The sequence below is a fragment of the Spea bombifrons genome, chromosome 2, assembly GCF_027358695.1.
Source record: "Spea bombifrons isolate aSpeBom1 chromosome 2, aSpeBom1.2.pri, whole genome shotgun sequence".
Classification (NCBI taxonomy): Eukaryota; Metazoa; Chordata; class Amphibia; order Anura; family Pelobatidae; genus Spea; species Spea bombifrons.
The window spans coordinates 19,156,069-19,174,013 of NC_071088.1; the positions used below are offsets into that span (position 1 = coordinate 19,156,069).

At 39.5% G+C, this 17,945-nt stretch overlaps 1 pseudogene; it reads right to left on the bottom strand.

The window, feature by feature from the left end:
- Window positions 1-7,878: 7,878 nt before the first annotated feature.
- On the bottom strand, window positions 7,879-17,289 carry LOC128474500 (tetratricopeptide repeat protein 19, mitochondrial-like; annotated as a pseudogene).
- Between the last annotated feature and the right edge of the window lie 656 nt (window positions 17,290-17,945).

A 17,945-nucleotide genomic window follows, 5' to 3' on the forward strand; every position in this document is an offset into this window, starting at 1 on the left:
AAGAAAGGGGAAGAAGACGAAGAAGAGGAAGAAGAAGAAGAGAGAAGGAGAAGAAGAAGAAGAAGAGGAAGAAGAAGAACAAGAAGAGGGAAGAAGATGAAGAAGACGAAGAAGAGGAAGAAGAAGAAGAAGAAAAAGAGGGAAGAAAAGAGGAAGAAGAAGAGGGAAGAAGAGGAAGAAGAAGAAGAGGAAGAAGAAGAAGAGGGAAGAAGATGAAGAGGGAAGAAGAGGGAAGAAGACCAAGAAGAAGAAGAGGAAGAAGAAGAAGAAGAAGAGGGAAGAAGAGGGAAGAAGACCAAGAAGAAGAAGAGGAAGAAGAAGACGAAGAAGAGGGAAGAAGAGGGAAGAAGAGGGAAGAAGAAGAGGGAAGAAGAAAAGGGAAGAAGACGAAGAAGAAGAAGAGAGAAGAAGAAGAAGAGGAAGAAGAGGAAGAAGATGGAAGAAGAAGATGGAAGAAGAAGATGGAAGAAGAAGAAGAAGAAGAAGAGGGAAGAAGAAGAGGGAAGAAGAGGAAGAAGAAGATGAGGGAAGAAGAAGTAGAAGAGGGAAGAAGAAGAGGGAAGAAGAAAGGGGAAGAAGACGAAGAAGAGGAAGAAGAAGAAGAGAGAAGGAGAAGAAGAAGAAGAAGAGGAAGAAGAAGAAGAAGAAGAAGAAGAGTGAAGAAGAAGAAGAAGAAGAAGATGAAGATGAGGAAGAAGAAGAAGAAGAAGAAAAAGAGGGAAGAAGAAGAGGGAAGAAGATGAAGAAGAAGAAGAGGAAAGAAGAAGAAGAAGAGGGAAGAAGAAGCGGGAAGAAGAGGGAAGAAGACCAAGAAGAAGAAGGGGAAGAAGACCAAGAAGAAGAAGAGGAAGAAGAAGAAGAAGAAGAAGAGGGAAGAAGAGGGAAGAAGAAGAGGGAAGAAGAAAAGGGAAGAAGACGAAGAAGAGGAAGAAGAAGAAGAGAGAAGAAGAAGAAGAGGAAGAAGAAGATGGAAGAAGAAGAAGAAGAAGAGGGAAGAAGAAGAGGGAAGAAGAGGAAGAAGAAGATGAGGGAAGAAGAAGAAGAAGAGGGAAGAAGAAGAGGGAAGAAGAAAGGGGGAGAAGACGAAGAAGAGGAAGAAGAAGAAGAAGAAGAAGAAGATGGAAGAAGAAGAAGAAGAAGAAGAAGAGGAAGAAGAAGACGAAGAAGAGGAAGAAGAAGAAGAAGGAGAAGAGGGAAGAAGAAGATGGAAGAAGACGAAGAAGAGGAAGAAGAAGAAGAGGGAAGAAGAAGAGGGAAGAAGAGGAAGAAGAGGAAGAGGAAGAAGAAGAAAATGGAAGAAGAAGATGGAAGAAGACGAAGAAGAGGAAGAAGAAGAAGAAGAAGAAGAGGTAAGAAGAAGAGGGAAGAAGAGGAAGAAGAGGAAGAAGATGGAAGAAGAAGATGGAAGAAGAAGATGGAAGAAGAAGAAGAAGAGGTAAGAAGAAGAGGGAAGAAGAGGAAGAAGAGGAAGAAGATGGAAGAAGAAGATGGAAGAAGAAGAAGAAGAGAAAGAGGAAGAAGAAGAAGAAGAAGATGGAAGAAGAAGAAGAAGAAGAAGAAGAGGAAGAAGAAGAAGAGGGAAGAAGAAGAGGAAGAAAAAGAGGTAAGAAGAAGAGGGAAGATGAGGAAGAAGAGGAAGAAGATGGAAGAAGAAGATGGACGAAGAAGAAGAAGAAGAGGGAAGAAGAAGAGGGAAGAAGAGGAAGAAGAAGATGAGGGAAGATGAAGAAGAGGGAAGAAGAAGAGGGAAGAAGAAAGGGGAAGAAGACGAAGAAGAGGAAGAAGAAGAAGAGAGAAGGAGAAGAAGAAGAAGAAGAGGAAGAAGAAGAACAAGAAGAGGGAAGAAGATGAAGAAGACGAAGAAGAGGAAGAAGAAGAAGAAGAAAAAGAGGGAAGAAAAGAGGAAGAAGAAGAGGGAAGAAGAGGAAGAAGAAGAAGAGGAAGAAGAAGAAGAGGGAAGAAGATGAAGAGGGAAGAAGAGGGAAGAAGACCAAGAAGAAGAAGAGGAAGAAGAAGAAGAAGAAGAGGGAAGAAGAGGGAAGAAGACCAAGAAGAAGAAGAGGAAGAAGAAGACGAAGAAGAGGGAAGAAGAGGGAAGAAGAGGGAAGAAGAAGAGGGAAGAAGAAAAGGGAAGAAGACGAAGAAGAAGAAGAGAGAAGAAGAAGAAGAAGAGGAAGAAGAGGAAGAAGATGGAAGAAGAAGATGGAAGAAGAAGATGGAAGAAGAAGAAGAAGAAGAAGAGGGAAGAAGAAGAGGGAAGAAGAGGAAGAAGAAGATGAGGGAAGAAGAAGTAGAAGAGGGAAGAAGAAGAGGGAAGAAGAAAGGGGAAGAAGACGAAGAAGAGGAAGAAGAAGAAGAGAGAAGAAGAAGAAGAAGAAGAAGAAGAGTGAAGAAGAAGAAGAAGAAGATGAAGATGAGGAAGAAGAAGAAGAAGAAGAAGAAAAAGAGGGAAGAAGAAGAGGGAAGAAGATGAAGAAGAAGAAGAGGAAAGAAGAAGAAGAAGAGGGAAGAAGAAGCGGGAAGAAGAGGGAAGAAGACCAAGAAGAAGAAGGGGAAGAAGACCAAGAAGAAGTAGAGGAAGAAGAAGAAGAAGAGGGTAGAAGAGGGAAGAAGAAGAGGGAAGAAGAAAAGGGAAGAAGACGAAGAAGAGGAAGAAGAAGAAGAAGAAGAGAGAAGAAGAAGAGGAAGAAGAAGAAGAAGAGGGAAGAAGAAGAAGAAGAAGAGGGAAGAAGAAGAGGGAAGAAGAAGAAGAAGAAGAAGAGGGAAGAAGAAGAGGGAAGAAGACGGAAGAAGAAGAAGGAAGAAGAAGACGAAGAAGAGGAAGAAGAAGAGGGAAGAAGAAGAACAAGAAGAACAAGAAGAAGAGGGAAGAAGAAGACGAAGAAGAAGAGGGAAGAAGAGGAAGAAGAAGAAGAACAGGAAGAAGAAGAAGAAGAAGAGGGAAGAAGACGAAGAGGAGGAAAATGAGACAGAATGGAACAATACGGAGGATGGAAGTGGGGGTATGGAAGACAAGGAAAATAGGACATGGAAGAAGTGAGAAATGGGCATGGAAGCAAAGGGAAATGTTGGGGAATGAAAAAACAAAATGAGGGCATAGAAGATGCAATAATGGGAAGATGGGAGAAGTGGGAATGTAAGGATGTAAGAAGAAAGATATGGATGAATAAAAGTATAAAACATTGGGGGGTAGAAGAAGAGACAAATTGGGAGTGAAAGAGGGAAATGGAGGAAAAGAAAAATGGGAATTGGAAGAAGGAAACAAGTGAAATAGAGGAAGCTAGAAGGGAGGAGTTGAGCCCAGAGGGAGGGCAGTCCTTTAAGCCATGGTTCCCCAGAGGTTTCCCCCACAGGGGTTTTTCCTCTCCTGCGTGCTTAAGGATGATTGTAAGTCCACAGTTAGCCTTTGTTTTGGTCTAGTCTATAGAATAGTTAACTCTGTCCAAAGAGTTGGTGTATAATTTTACTGGCAAATTAACTCTAATGTAATAAAATAAAGTAATATATTTATACTCATTGTCTCATGGGTTTATTTCTTTGAATATGTTGCCTGAAGCAGCATTAAACACATGGATGGTGGGTCCAAATGTGAAATGGTGAAATGTTGTTTTAAACAGGTGGTAGGCTCCATATTTCATTTTAATGATGGGGTACGTTGACGCTCAGTGAAGTGATCAAACTGGGCCCCTGCTTCAGACTTTGGTTTTGCTGAATGCCTAAACATCGAGGTATTACAGAAACAGCATTTGTACAGCATTCGGGAGAAAAAATCGATTGTAGATCTCACGTCAATTGTCACCAACGGGATGTTTTTCTGTGACGTACCTGGCATGTCAGTTGTTGTAAAGGAGTTAATATCAATAGACCTTCTCAAAAGATTTTTGGCAGTATGCTGTACTTTTCAAAAGTTTGGGCTTTTCATGGAAATTGTTTTCTAGAGATCAATTATCTTAACTTAAACTAAATAGCTTGTGTACGCCTATGAAGTTATTCCATTAAAAATCAGTCGTTTACAGCTACAGTCATTACAACATTACAATCATTAACGTCTACACTGTATTTCTGAGAAATATGTTGGGGCAAAATGTACTTTTCTTTTAAAAACAAGGACATTTCTAGTAAACCCCAAACTTTTGTAGTGTATAACTATTTATGTACATTTATGGCAAGGAGGTAAGAGTAACTGTATTGTTTAGGATAGGATTGGTGGTTAAAAATGTACAATGCAAGATTAAAAAATGCAGAATATTTGATGAAAAACATACTGAATATTTTATACATCATAAAAGATTCTCAGAAATTAGCTATTTTACAGGCTCTTAAAATAGCAAATAGATAAAATGGGCAGACACAAGTTAACAACAGTACTTTTTCAGAGCTAATAAGTTTGGACAATTTAAAGATGGTCTAAATATGGCAGAAACAGAAGTAATTAATAAGAGCGCAACCAAATATAGGCATGCCCTCAGCATGTTGACATAGGCCAGTAATTAACCCTTTGGATCCCCTTAACGATGTACCTGTACGACCTGATAATCTGTTCCAAGCTCTCCGTTGCAATGTACAGGTATGCCCTAAAGTACACACAGCTGCGTGATTCAATGCGCACCGCTACCACATGATTCTGGGGCTTGGGGGGTGAGGCAGTCCTCCCAGACCAACACATCTCATGTCCATTGACAAGCAGCTTGTTACATTGTGTTCCATGTACAATTGGCACCTCACTGACCCACATGAAATTAAAAAAATGGGACATTGGTCATATTGATGACCAATCAATATGACCAATAAGATCAATATCATATAGGTATTATGAAAACCCTCAATTCGGTCATATTGGATTACAGACCCCATAATAACCCGCCTGCTCAGATTTCTGCATTTCATCGACAATGCCCAGTGTCTCCCAGATGACCCACAATTTCATCATTCTAAGCAGAATGCCTGCATTGATGAATCCCTTTTGCTGTTTAAGGGTAGACTTCTGTTTAGGTAGTACATCCCCTCTAAACAGTCACACTATGGAGTAAAGATATACAAATTATGTGAGAGCAGCACAGGGCATATGCTGTCCTTTATGATTTGTGAGGGGACGGAAAGCAAAGCTAAATCATCCTGGTTGCCCAGAGAATTTAGGCATGAGCAGCAAAATTTGATGGATCTGCTGCTGCCCTATCTAAGTTATGGCTACTACCTCTGAGTAGACAAATTGTATCCAAACCCAGAATTATTTAGATTTTTATTTTATTTTTACACTTCCTTGAAACACAATATGGAAAAATAGTAAGGGTTTCTCCCAGCATCAGGTGTGTCTCAAGCAAACGCTAGGTACAACAAGTGTTTTGCGTAAACAGGAATTACTTGCCTTTCAGTATCAAGATAAAAAAGACAAGCATGTCCATCCATGATGAAAATGTAGTGCCAGTGGAAAGAGTGGTCAAAAGAGTAGGGCATAATAAAAACATGGAGGGAATAGATCAAGCATGCCTTGTTCTGCAAAAATCTAAATATTTTTTTTAAAAAAGGGATCATAAAATTAAAGAAAAATGTATACAGTGAAGTCCTTGTGATGTCCTTAGGTTATTGATAAGCAGTATCTTGTACTTCGCAAAACTAGAATTTGGTGCAAAAAGGTGGCCATTTACCTGACCTAGGTTGCCATATCCAATGTGTACAAGCTGTACATGCTTGTTAGACTTTCAGCTCTGTATGACAAAAAAATATCATCTTTGAGCTGCCTCCAAATCATCAAAATATTGCAGATGAAAATGTAATCTGCCTAACTGGCAGGCAAAACAAAAGTGTAGGAAATTATTGTACGGCTAACTTTGGTGTCAAAACGGCTGCGTTATAAGTGTCCATATGCTCCTTGTGAAATACACTTGGTTGCCTTTTTTATAAAAATATATGCTTTTCTGGGGGTATTTTGAAAAAGGGTGCTGCTAAACAGTCCCAAAAGAAACTGAAAATTTCAGGTTTGGAAAAGTTATTGGGTACACTCTGATTCATGTCCTGCAGTTTGCAGAAAACCTGAGAAAACCTATGCATGGTGTATTTTCGAAATGAGAAGATGAAGCAGAATAAAGTTGGCTGGATTTTCCTGTTATACAAATCCAAAGCAATACAACACGTGTTGATGAAAGCAAGTGCAGGAAATTATTGCTTGGGCAAACTTTGGCAGTGATTGGTGGCCAAATGCTCCTAGCACATACTTTTGTGGTGTTTTATTTGTTCTTTGTTTGATATTCATATTTCAACCCCAGCATACTAACTGCAAAACAAAAACAGCTTTGAAACTGCAATGTACACTTTCTATAATTTGCCTTATAATTGATGGAACTTTAAATTGAATTATTACATTTTGGAGGTGTTTTTGTGAATTTGGCTAGTTTAGTAATGCTTTACAAATGAAAAGAAAAATATTTTTTTTCACACTAAATGTTGGATTACACATTTAAAAATTAATAAAGGCAACAAAAAAAGCTCCAGGATTTAAGGGGTTAAAATGTGGCTGTCGCTGGTACACATATAAACGAGAATCTCATTTACATGTAACTAAAAAAAACTTTGGTCTTTATAACCTGAACCCAGGAGCTAGGTATATTGTGATAAAATTGATTTACTATTTTATTGATTTAATTGATAAAATGTATTTACAATTATTTGAACAAATAAGTGGAAGCTTTGCAAAGGAGAGCAGAGGGTGATTCGATCAAGATGATTTGTTCCAGATCACCGATGGTAACTACTCTCAGCTAATCCTGCAGCACAGGAAGAAATCTAGAAGCTTTTGAAAAAAGTTCTTCTTTTGTAGGTGTACGGCGCACGTGTGCAGAGGTTTTTACAGTGTGCATCTTCTTTGTTGCTTTCATTTAAATGCTCTCTGTGAGTAGTGTAGAGAGATATCCAGTTTCTTCACTGGAGCCAGTCCCAAAGAGATGTCTGCACTGTCTAATATCCTTGCGCAAAGGCAGCATTGGATTTTTCTGGTGCATCGGTCTTTGGGGGGTTCATCAACTCTTCTTATATATTTCCAGGGGAGATAATGCACTTAAAAAATCTCACGATTCGATTTGCAAAGATGAACCCATTCTACTGGCAATGTGTGTCTATGGGGATGGTGTCCCTATGTGCTTGATTTTATACACCCATTAGCCGTTGATATGGCTGAAACCCCTAAAGTAAATAATTAGGAGGGGTGTCCACATACATTTGGTCATATGATGTATATAGTAGTCACTGGGGGAAAAAAACTCAAACTCAAACACACTGCACGAAAACAAAACAAAAACAGTACGAACTGCAACACAACAAATACACCTTGCAAGAAAACATAACCCAGGAAACTGACAAACACAAGAAAACACTGGAGCAAGATACCACTTACAACAGACACACTTCAGTGAAATACCTTTTTAATGTCATCACTATCTTATTGATGATGTAATTTGTGATGTCATGTCTATTGTCTATTGGAGGAGCACGCTTAATTTTTTAAAGTTTTGTCTATTTCAGTGAGAAATTATGTTTGGCATTAAATAAAGCATTTTGTAATTAAAAATAAAATCTAAAGTAAGTGGTGTATTGATATTGGGTGCCCCCTCCATAGCTGTCATCCATATTGAGTGTTAATATATCATGTAATGTGCTGTACTCTATCTCTTAAAGGATTGCAGCCCTGGCTACTCCATAACCTAAATCATATGAGATAAAGGAGAGAGAGGGGAGAGAAATCTTAGCAGGAAATCTGTTGGGTACAGTACCTCTTACAGTGACAGGTATTAAGTATAGGTGCTTCAGCATTATTGGGTAATTACCACCATGCATTCATATGGTTTTGTAAGGAACATGTACATAATATTTGTCTGAAAAACTGCATGAAGAGAAACTATTACTTATTTCCATTTCACTTAAGTACCCATGAACCTATAAATAGTAGGATAAAATTATGGAAGTTCCACATTAATTAAATGAAAAATGGTATGGCTAAATGTATACAGAATATTTAAATCATTAAATACCAGTTTTAGGTTATTTCAGTATGCAAACAAAAATATAGAAAGCTAATATGAATTATGAAAAGTTAAGGTCATGGAACAGCATACTTTTTTAAATTATAGAAATGTTCTGAGCACAAAGAAATGGTGCTTGTGCAAAACCTTTAACCACTGGTGGTGCTGTCTCCATCTGTCAAACTCATCAGATGACAAAAAAAGTACGCACATGGAGTAAAGCTCGGAAAAACTAGAAATAATTTTTGCAATGGAACATGTAGCTGTATTTAAATACAATCTTAAAAATGCAATCTTTGGATCATCTCAACTGCGTTTCTTCCTCCTGTCAAGTTCAAACAGTTCCTCTTGGATATATTTAATAGAAGCAAAGTCCTTTTTCTCCTCAGCAATCTTCAGAGCTTCCTTCAAATTCTTTTCTGCTGCAGCTAAGTGATCTGCTCCTGAGAACCAATTTATGCAAATGATACATAAACTTTAATTCATTAAAACTAGACAAGCATAGATAAAAAAAAGGTTTTGCTAAAACCACACAGGTCTTTTCTGCATGTGAAGAAGTGTTCACCAGAGTTAAGATACAGACTATTATAACGCAGAATTTTTAGTTTATAATAATACATAAGTTGAAAAAACGTACTAACCAACTTGCTTTTAACGAATAAGTGAATTTGTGAAGTTAGTGTTTTGACTGTTAGTAAACTACAAACCTACGGTTTAGTAAACACCTAATTTGTTTTAATGTTTATATATTCAAAATCATTCAGAAGACGACTCGGATTTCAATGCCAGAAGGGTGGCCGTGAGAACATAGAAAAAAAACCAGTATTACAAAGTGGTGATGATTATGTAGATTGTGGTGGCTGTTCAGTAAGCAGAATTCTCAGTGGAAGTGAAAGTAAGAAGCAAAAGTATTTAACAACAAAGGCAGTTGGCAGAATACATGCCCTTCACACTTTCACTTCTCATTTGGGTTGGGGAACTTAAGCTGCATTAAATGCATTTTTATTGAAATACTCAGATACCTTCGTTCCCCACTTGTTTGTTCAAGGGAAGTACAGAAACCTTACCTTTCTCCATAAGAATCATGGCCAGGTTACTGAGCACCACATGTTGATCAGGATGATCTGTTTTTTTTGCCAGCTCAAAAGCTTGGCTCACATAGTCACATGCCTCATTGTGGAAGCCCTGTGCAGCCAACACAGTTGCCAAATCATTCATCAAGGTCACAGTCTACAAAAAACACACAACAGAAAAATGGTCATGAAAACCAGAGGAAAAACACAGTTAATAGTTACAAATAAATGTACAGTTTGTTCTATGTATTATTTAACATATAGTGAAGGCTCTGCATTGCACTGGTTGCTTTCCTTGTTCACCTGTGGGTGCAGCTCCCCCTGCTCCTCCTTACAGATCTGCAGAGCTTTTTCATACATTCCTTGTGCTTCTGCAAATTGTGCAATGCTCATTAGGTAAGTCCATACGAATCCAGACAGAGACCCAGGAGTAGACGAGTGTTGGACGTTTCCTCTGCTGTTAGGGGAAACAGGACAAGTCTTACAAACTGAGAGATGTACATTGAACTGTATGTGATGGACAGAGGTCTGACCTGGTAGATCCAGCATTCCGTCCTCCCTCTCTATCTTCTCCTTAAGACTCAGGATACAGAATTGGTATCCGGCCACAGCCAGTTCATTTCTGAGACATGAAAAGGAAATCCAAGTTTGTTTTCACCATAAAAGGCTGGAATACAATTCTATTATGGCCTCTTAGTATATAGATGGCTGGCTACTATTACTTACTTGTTTTGCTCTGCATAGATACAGGCCAACTTCAGTGATATCTCAATGAAAGAGTTATCATCCTGGAAACAACACAAACGTATCAAAACATCTGAAGGATAATAATGATCTTGCTAGAAAGAGAAATTAAATTGGGCATACCTGTTTAACACCTCCATCAAGCATGTAGGTCATTGCTGCCTTGAAAAGCTTTTCTGACTTTAAGAAAAATATTTTTAATTTTATGAAGTCCATGATGTTTGAGTATGGTCTCTCGAAAGATATATACCGTATTTGCTCGATTATAAGACAAGGTTTTTTCAGAGCAAATAACCATAGTCTTATATTTGAGGTTGTCTTATAATCCGACCTCAAATAGAGGTCTGACTACAAGACTAAGATCCAGATCCCCCTTCTCTCTGGCAGCCAGTGGACGCCTGTGCGATGTGTGCAGACAACCTCCGCTGCTGCTGGCACTTCCTCTGGGGCTTCTATGGCGGAGCGATGGCATCACATGACCTTCTGGTACTCGGTCATAAAAGCCCCGGCGGGGGTGCATCGTGCGGACCTCCATCGGCTGCCCCCACTACACACCAAGGAATGTGAAGCACAGGGGACAAGTCTAGGGATGCACTGGTAAGTTGGTGGATGGTAAGAGTGGCAATATGGGGTGTATAAGGTCTTTCTGGAGGCAGAGTGGCATATAGGGAGTTAAAAGAAATATCAGGGAGGCAGAGTGGCATATGGGGGTAGAAGGGATTTCTGGAGGCAGAGTAGCATTTAGGGGTATATAAGGCATATCTGGGAGGCAGAGTGGCAAATAGGGGGTTAAAATTCATGTCAGGGAGGCAGAGTGGCATATAGGAGGTATAAGGCATATCTGAGGGTAGAGTGGCTTATTATGGAAGCAGAGTGGCATATAGGGGGTATAAGGCATTTCTGGGGGGCAGAGTGGCATATAAGGCATATCTGGGGGCAGACGTGCATATATGGGGGCGGAGTGGCAAATAAAAAGAAATAAAAGCAAAAAAATTTTCTCAATCATAGTTATTAAGTATGACAAATAGTTTACATGTGAATTAATAATAATAATTTTGAGGGGCCATCTTATAATCAGGGTCGTCTTATAATTGAGCAAATACGGAAACCATATGAAACAAAGCCTAGTTCTTCAGTACCACATTGTATTAACTGTATAAAACACTGTATTTAAATGTGGTTTAGCGTGGCACACACAGGCTTGGTTGTGAGCTAATTTGATACTTTCTAAAAGGTATTTCTAGAGGATTCGTCTCCCCTCCTTTTCCTACATGAAGCAGGAAACAGATTTAGTGCCCACCAATACAATCAAAACACTATTACCTATAGACTGTTCCTAATTATAGTATAAGTATAGAGAGCACACTTTTTTTTATAGTAGTTTAGGTTGAGAAAAGACTTGTGTTCATCAAGCTCAACCCTTTTCCTATTCCTTGTTTACCGCTGTAGATCCAAAAGAAGGCAAAAAAAACTTATGTCATCAATTTCGATTTGTGCTTTCAATGGGGAAAAAATCCTTCTTTACTCCAAATGGCTTTAAATCAGATGTCTCCTTGGATCAACAAGCACTAAATAAAGATTAATTCCTATACTATCATACATTGCCCTCTAGGTTCTGCTTCATTAAAAAGTATCCAGGCCCCTGTGTCTAATCTATTTGTTAGCACCACCTTTTCAGGCAGTGAATTCCATACTTTTATTGTCCTTACGGCAAAAAAATTCCCTCTGCTGACCTCTTGTCGTTTGTAATGTTCTATTAATGAACAGCTCTTTAGAAAGCCCTTTGTATGGGCCTTGTACGTATTTATATAATACCACATCCCCTCTAAGACGCTTTTTTCCCCGTGTTTAAATGTAACTTTTTTTTAGCCTTTCTTGATAACTAAAACTTTCCATTCCCCTTATTAGTTTTGTAGCCCTCTTCTGAACTTTCTCTAGTTCCATAATGCCTTTTTAAAGAAAAGGCACCCAGAATTGAACTGCATATTCAAAGTAGGGTCTCACCATGGAACTGTAAAGAAGCAGAATAATATCTTCCTCCCGTGAGTCCCAGTGAATACTCCTTTTAATACATGCCAAATTAACAGGTCTTTACTAACAGGTGTATAAAATCAAACACATAGGCAGCCATCTCGACACTGGCAGTAGAATGGGTCGTACTGAAGAGCTCAGTGACATTAAATGTTACACTGTTATAGGATGCCACCTTTGCCACAAGTCAGTCGGTCCACTGCTCTATTATTGTGAAGTGGAAGAGTCTAGAAGTAACAGCTGTACAATGTATAGTGCCTACTATAATGTTTGGTAGAGAAGGGATAACAGGCTAGAAGTGTTTTCAGGGTTTGGGACTCTTAGTTATAGTGAACGGTAATATCTGTATGCTGCAACATCTAATCTGCAATGCACAAATATCTTAACATCTCCAAATTTTCTGGTACTGTATAAAACGATAAAACAATTCAAAAAATTCCAAAAAGCAATCCTGAGATCTGGAACTGAATAAATCAAACAGAAGTTGGACCAATATGTCTTCCTTTATTCACAGCTTAGCATCACACATCTAGTTAGGTTCAGAAAAGCCAAAACAAACTGCATCGAAGAATAAAAGTGATACGCAAAGTAAAACAACTACATAATTGTACATGTGATAAATCATCTTTTGCTCTTTGCACCTAAAATGCTGGGGTTTTTGGAAACCACTGAACCAATCTGGTTACTATTGTACACTAATACACTATTACTGTGTATTGATACCGTTGCTGAATTTAGCTGTAAAACCCATTATTTCATAGCATGATGTACATTTTAGGTATGTTTTAATTTTACCATAATTAATTTTATATTTGTACTCACATTGTCAAGCTGGCCCCTGAGAAAAGCCAAGTTGGCCATCTGGAAGTATAAAAATAAACACATTTTAATGCAGCAAGTTTGGATAACTTCTTAATCAGAATGGAGTATAAAGAATCTAAAATCTCCATATTACCAGGGAGAAACAGCACTGGGCTGCCACAATTTAAACATTTTCACCAAGGATATTCTGGATAAACCTGTTTGAGCCTCCTTTATCATGGTACCTATATTTGAGTCTGCTAACCAATTACATCCCAGAAAAGGCAGTTCAATGAAAATTTCAGTTTAGTTAGCATATGTAAATAAACCAGAAAAAAGAGAAATTCAATCTTTATAAATTTCATTATCGATTAGTTGAATCCGACCTCAAATAGAAGCCGGGGGGCATCTGCACAATGCGCGCAAACAACCTCGGCTACTGCCCTTCACTTCCGCTGGTGCTTCTATGACTGAGTGCCGGCGTGACATGACCTTCTGGTGCTCCACCATAGAAGCCCCAGTGGAAGTGAAGGGTACCAGAGGGATACAGGTTCCCATCAGAGCTGCGGGGGATCCTCCTCTCTGACAGCTGATGAATGCCTGCGTGATGCGCACAGACAACCTCCGCTACTGCCCTTCACTTCCGCTGGGGCTTCTATGATCACATGACCTTTCGGTCATGTGATCGGTTTTTTATTCTGATGTTTGTTTTAACACCCAGTTTGTTCCTTACATTATTTTAAATAAACAAAAAATTTGTATTTCTTTTAGTCCAATAAATCGAAAAAAAATAATCAGCCAACTAATCGATTATGAAAATAATAGTTGCAGCCCTAAATCTATTCTTCTATTCAAATACATAACTAATATCTTGTTCAAAACATCTTGCGGAATTAATACTGCTCATACATTCACACAAGTTTTAAGGGGCAAAAAATCCAGTTTCTACGTGAGCTGCACACAATTACCAGGTCATAAGTATAGATGATCCCTCTCTTGCTGTCTGACTCCTGGGCCAAATAAAGTGCCTGATGGAGGATCTCCTCTGCTTCATCCATCTCACTTTTCATAATGCTCAACTAAGGATAAGAAACATGAGATTTCAATTACCACGCAACACAAACATATATAGTTTAGTAACAGTTTCTTAAAGTCTATGTTATCAAAATATTACCACTGAATTATGCATTATTTACCTTTACAGATCCTCTTTTCAGTGTTAACCAGCGCATGTACATTTTACATTGGGGCTGTCAGATGTTCGACAATAACATAAGTGAACGAAGCATTGAAAAAACATCACTTATGTGATCCGTGACCTTCATATGTTGCATTCACTATGATATCTAATTTTGACATGGGCAGGAGTGTGGGACAACACAGCAGTTATTGAGGTTTACTCAAAATTACAAAAGTGACATTCTGTGCACCTGTAATTACTGTGGTGGCATTTCAATTTCAGTGGTTCTAGGATAAAGCCAAAATGAACATAAGTCTTTCTTCCATTTCATTCCATTACTGACCCCTGTATTAACATTCAGATTGGCACAGAATAGGACTGCGAACTTCTCCAAAAAGACGATGATGTCCATGGCAGGAGCTCTTCATTCTCAGGCTTAACAAGCACTGCTTTGGAATAAGCACGCTAGTGCTAAACGAGTCAAGCGTGAGGTGTGACCCTACAGAAGCCTTTTTTATTGTTGTCAAGGACGTGAATAAAGTTTTTCATTTTTGACTATCACGTTGATTGCTGCCTTCATTTCGGCTTCCTCCTGGATGTGCAACCGCTCATTTGTTCTTTTAACAAGCATGTTACCAATGACAACTTGTCTGAAGCACACTTCATGCTCCACACTTATCAGGTACTTTCCTTATTAACTCCCTTCAGTCCCCAATGGATGTACATTTAATAAAGCCTCTTAGGACAGGGCTCGACAAATCCCAGGCGCCAGGTCGACAGAGAATTTTGTCCTGGCGACTAGGTGTTTGTCAGCCTGTTACAGCCACAAAAAAAATCACTCCCACGGACAGATCCTGTAGGCTGAAAACGTGGTTGCAGGAAAGCCAGCAATCGCGTTTTCAGCTGCCACAAGCAGTTCCAGGGAAGCTGGTTGAGTGTTGATTGCTCCATGAGAGCGAAAGTGCAGCGTTAACCCCTTCAATGCCGCGATCGTGGCATTTTAGGGGTTAATTCCCGTTTTGTAACGAGCCCCCACAAGCCCTGTGATGACTCCTGTAGGCACGGAAGCCTACATCAGTCATCAGAGAGACTCCCCCTGCAATGGCTGGTCTATAGACCAGCAATTGCGTCCCAGCTGCCAGAGGCAGCTTCAGGGACAGGGGGAGAGGGTTCTTCGGTCTCCACATGAGTGTGGAGACCAGCCCCAACCCTCCCCCGCTGCCCGATCGCTCCATGAGTGCGACAGTGCAGCGTTAACCCCTTCAATGCGTATTCGTGGCATTGCAGGGGTTAACATTTGTCCCCACAAGCTTGTGGGGACTAAATATCAGTCAATGCTGTGCTCCAATGGAACCTCAGCATTGAAAGAGTTTAAAGAGTTTCTTTCAACGGCGGTCTTTTGACAGCCTGGACTCCCCCGTCAGCAGTGCTGGGTTCCTAATGACTGTTTGTAATGGCTGCCTGTGGAGCAACAGTAAGCCGTTACATAAGGAATGCCCAATAATTGCTGATGTCATCAGAGGACAGGATATCCCCTGCAGGGTCTGTCTACTGGCTCATCACACATATTGCAATGTCTAATGCAAGTCCAAGGATAATTCCTTAGTGATTACAGTGTGATCAATTCAGGGGGATCGAAGGGAAGAAGGTGAGGGAAGTGGGGGGAAATGTAAAAAAAAAATATATTTGAAAAATAAATTACAAAAATTAAATAAAAAAAACAAACAATAAAGTGAGCTAAGCGATGTCCCTGTGACATGTCAGAGAGGTCCCTAGAGTGATCTCTATCCATATTGCACTGATGGCAGTGCAAAAAAATAACAATTATAAAAATAAAAACTCTTACATCCCATTGCCTTAGTTCTACATGTAAACTACCCCCAAACCCATTAAGCCATAACTACTAAAAATACTACCCTATAGGTTATGGAGGGTATGTTTGTAATCAGGGGATGTTAATGAAAATAAATTCGGTTCCACATCTAAAATGTAGAAGAAAGCCTAAGAAAATTGCCTTTTTATATGGTTTCAAACAAAAGCCCTATGTGTTCTCCAAAAAAAGATGTGTAATTTGTGTGTGTACATCAAACAGGGAAGAATCTTAATGAAACCCACATATTGTAAAATAGCCCTGGGACTGATATGCACACACAGATATAACCATTAGAATAACTAAAGCAGCAAGGCACACATTGGAATTTGGACACATTTAATAACATTACATAAAATCACCGTTTGCCATTGCCTGCCTTTTTTTTTTCTTCTTTACATTTCTTTGTACAGTACCTTGGCTTTCTTTAAAAGATATATTATTCTTTCTTCTGATTCGGTAATCTCTTCCTCTTCTTTATTGCCAAGAAGTTTAGAAAACAGGGAAAATACTAGAAGAAGAGAAATACAAGAATAGAAAAATGTAAAGGTCTAACTACAAGCAAGTGAACATCATTCTATCACTAAGATATGATTATTTGGTGCTAACCAAATGGTGGGTGAGCCAATAGGTGCATTAGAGTCACTAGAGACATCAAGTTCTCAAAGGAGCCCATCCTGATTCTTGAGAGGACCTAAACCCTAATTAATAGAAGGGGTTCCAGCCAACTCTGGTATGGCCCATGTGCCTTCTCTCAACACAATCCACAGCCGAGTCAGAAAATTCTTCCTTGTTGCAAATATCAAAACTGAGATTCGTAGGACTGTATTATTTTTGAATGCTTTTGTACTTGCAATAAAAGCACAAGCAACACTGCAGCTCAATCATTAATAGGGGTTATTTTGCCATCAATAAGCTTTACAACGGGTAAAGAGCAACCAAACCCCGGATATATTTTTTGATGGTTTGACACAGGATTAGGCAATGTTTAAAATAGTTTACATAAATGACTTCTCTCAATTAGCTCCCAATGCCTTTCACAACCACAAAAAGCTGCCACTGAAACCAGTTTCAACCAGTGGTGTCGGCAGAGGGCAGAAGGTAAGCTCTACTTGTATTTCTCACTAGATGCAGAAAAAAAAAATAAAAAAAAACTTTACTCACTTTGATGTTTTGTATTGTTTATTTAAATCAATGGAAATTCACATTTTAACATTAACACCTACGAATCTACCAGCAGTTTGAATTACGTAACTCTTCCTCAGCCACACAATTTAAACAAAATTACCATTAGCTTTTTTTTGGGGGGGGGGGGGATGTTAACTCAACATTTACATATTTTTACTATGAAGTGTAAAATTTGTGTTTGCTTCATTTCAATAAACTGTAACAATTACTCGATTATGAAGTGAATATCACAGGCAAAGAGTCGGGAATACAAAGAACAAGCCAGTAGCATGGCTTACCGCAACAGACTGCCCCCAAACCTCAGCAAGGGACCGGCTCACCTGTGGCAGCCATGAGAAAGGACCCTTTCCTGCTGTCCCTGGACGTGCCATGTTTGCTCCATTTATCTACACACACAGCAATGACGTATGTCTGCAGCAGGATGCAATATTCCTGCTACGGACTGCCCGCTGTGGAACTACGAGACCACCCGAGATTGCCTCCACCCGCCAAGCCCTTAGTCCTATAAGGGAGCGACATAACAAACGCACGGTGCCCTGTAACATGCTGCTTTCAGGCGACAACTTCCTCTTTTCCCTGCCATGTGACCAAGACAGTGGTCATGTGACATAACGGAGCCAATGGAGTCTTCGGATACGCAGGATGCTGTCTTGTATAATCGTCTAATACTCGATTTTTGATGTTTCGGACGGCAGATCAAATCGTACTGCCGGCTTGGGAGCATGCATTTTGGCTTCAGTTGTCAGAGGAGAGCCGAGTACCGCCTGGCCTACGTTCGTAGACGAAAAAGACGTTCGTTCCGGCCGGGCATGCCCGGGAGATGTGATGTCAGTGCATTCCTCGAACCCGTATTTGGCACTTTCTTAGGACAGTAATTGTTGCTTGCACACTTCTTCCACCGCTTCCCATTGGTCCATTTTTGCCCCCTCCCTTAATGTCCCTCTTTTCTGGGAGCTCAGGATGCTTTCTGGGTATCAGTGTTCTGCAGTCCTCACAGTCACATTAATTTGTATAGACACAGAAAACATCTACTTGTTCATTCAAAA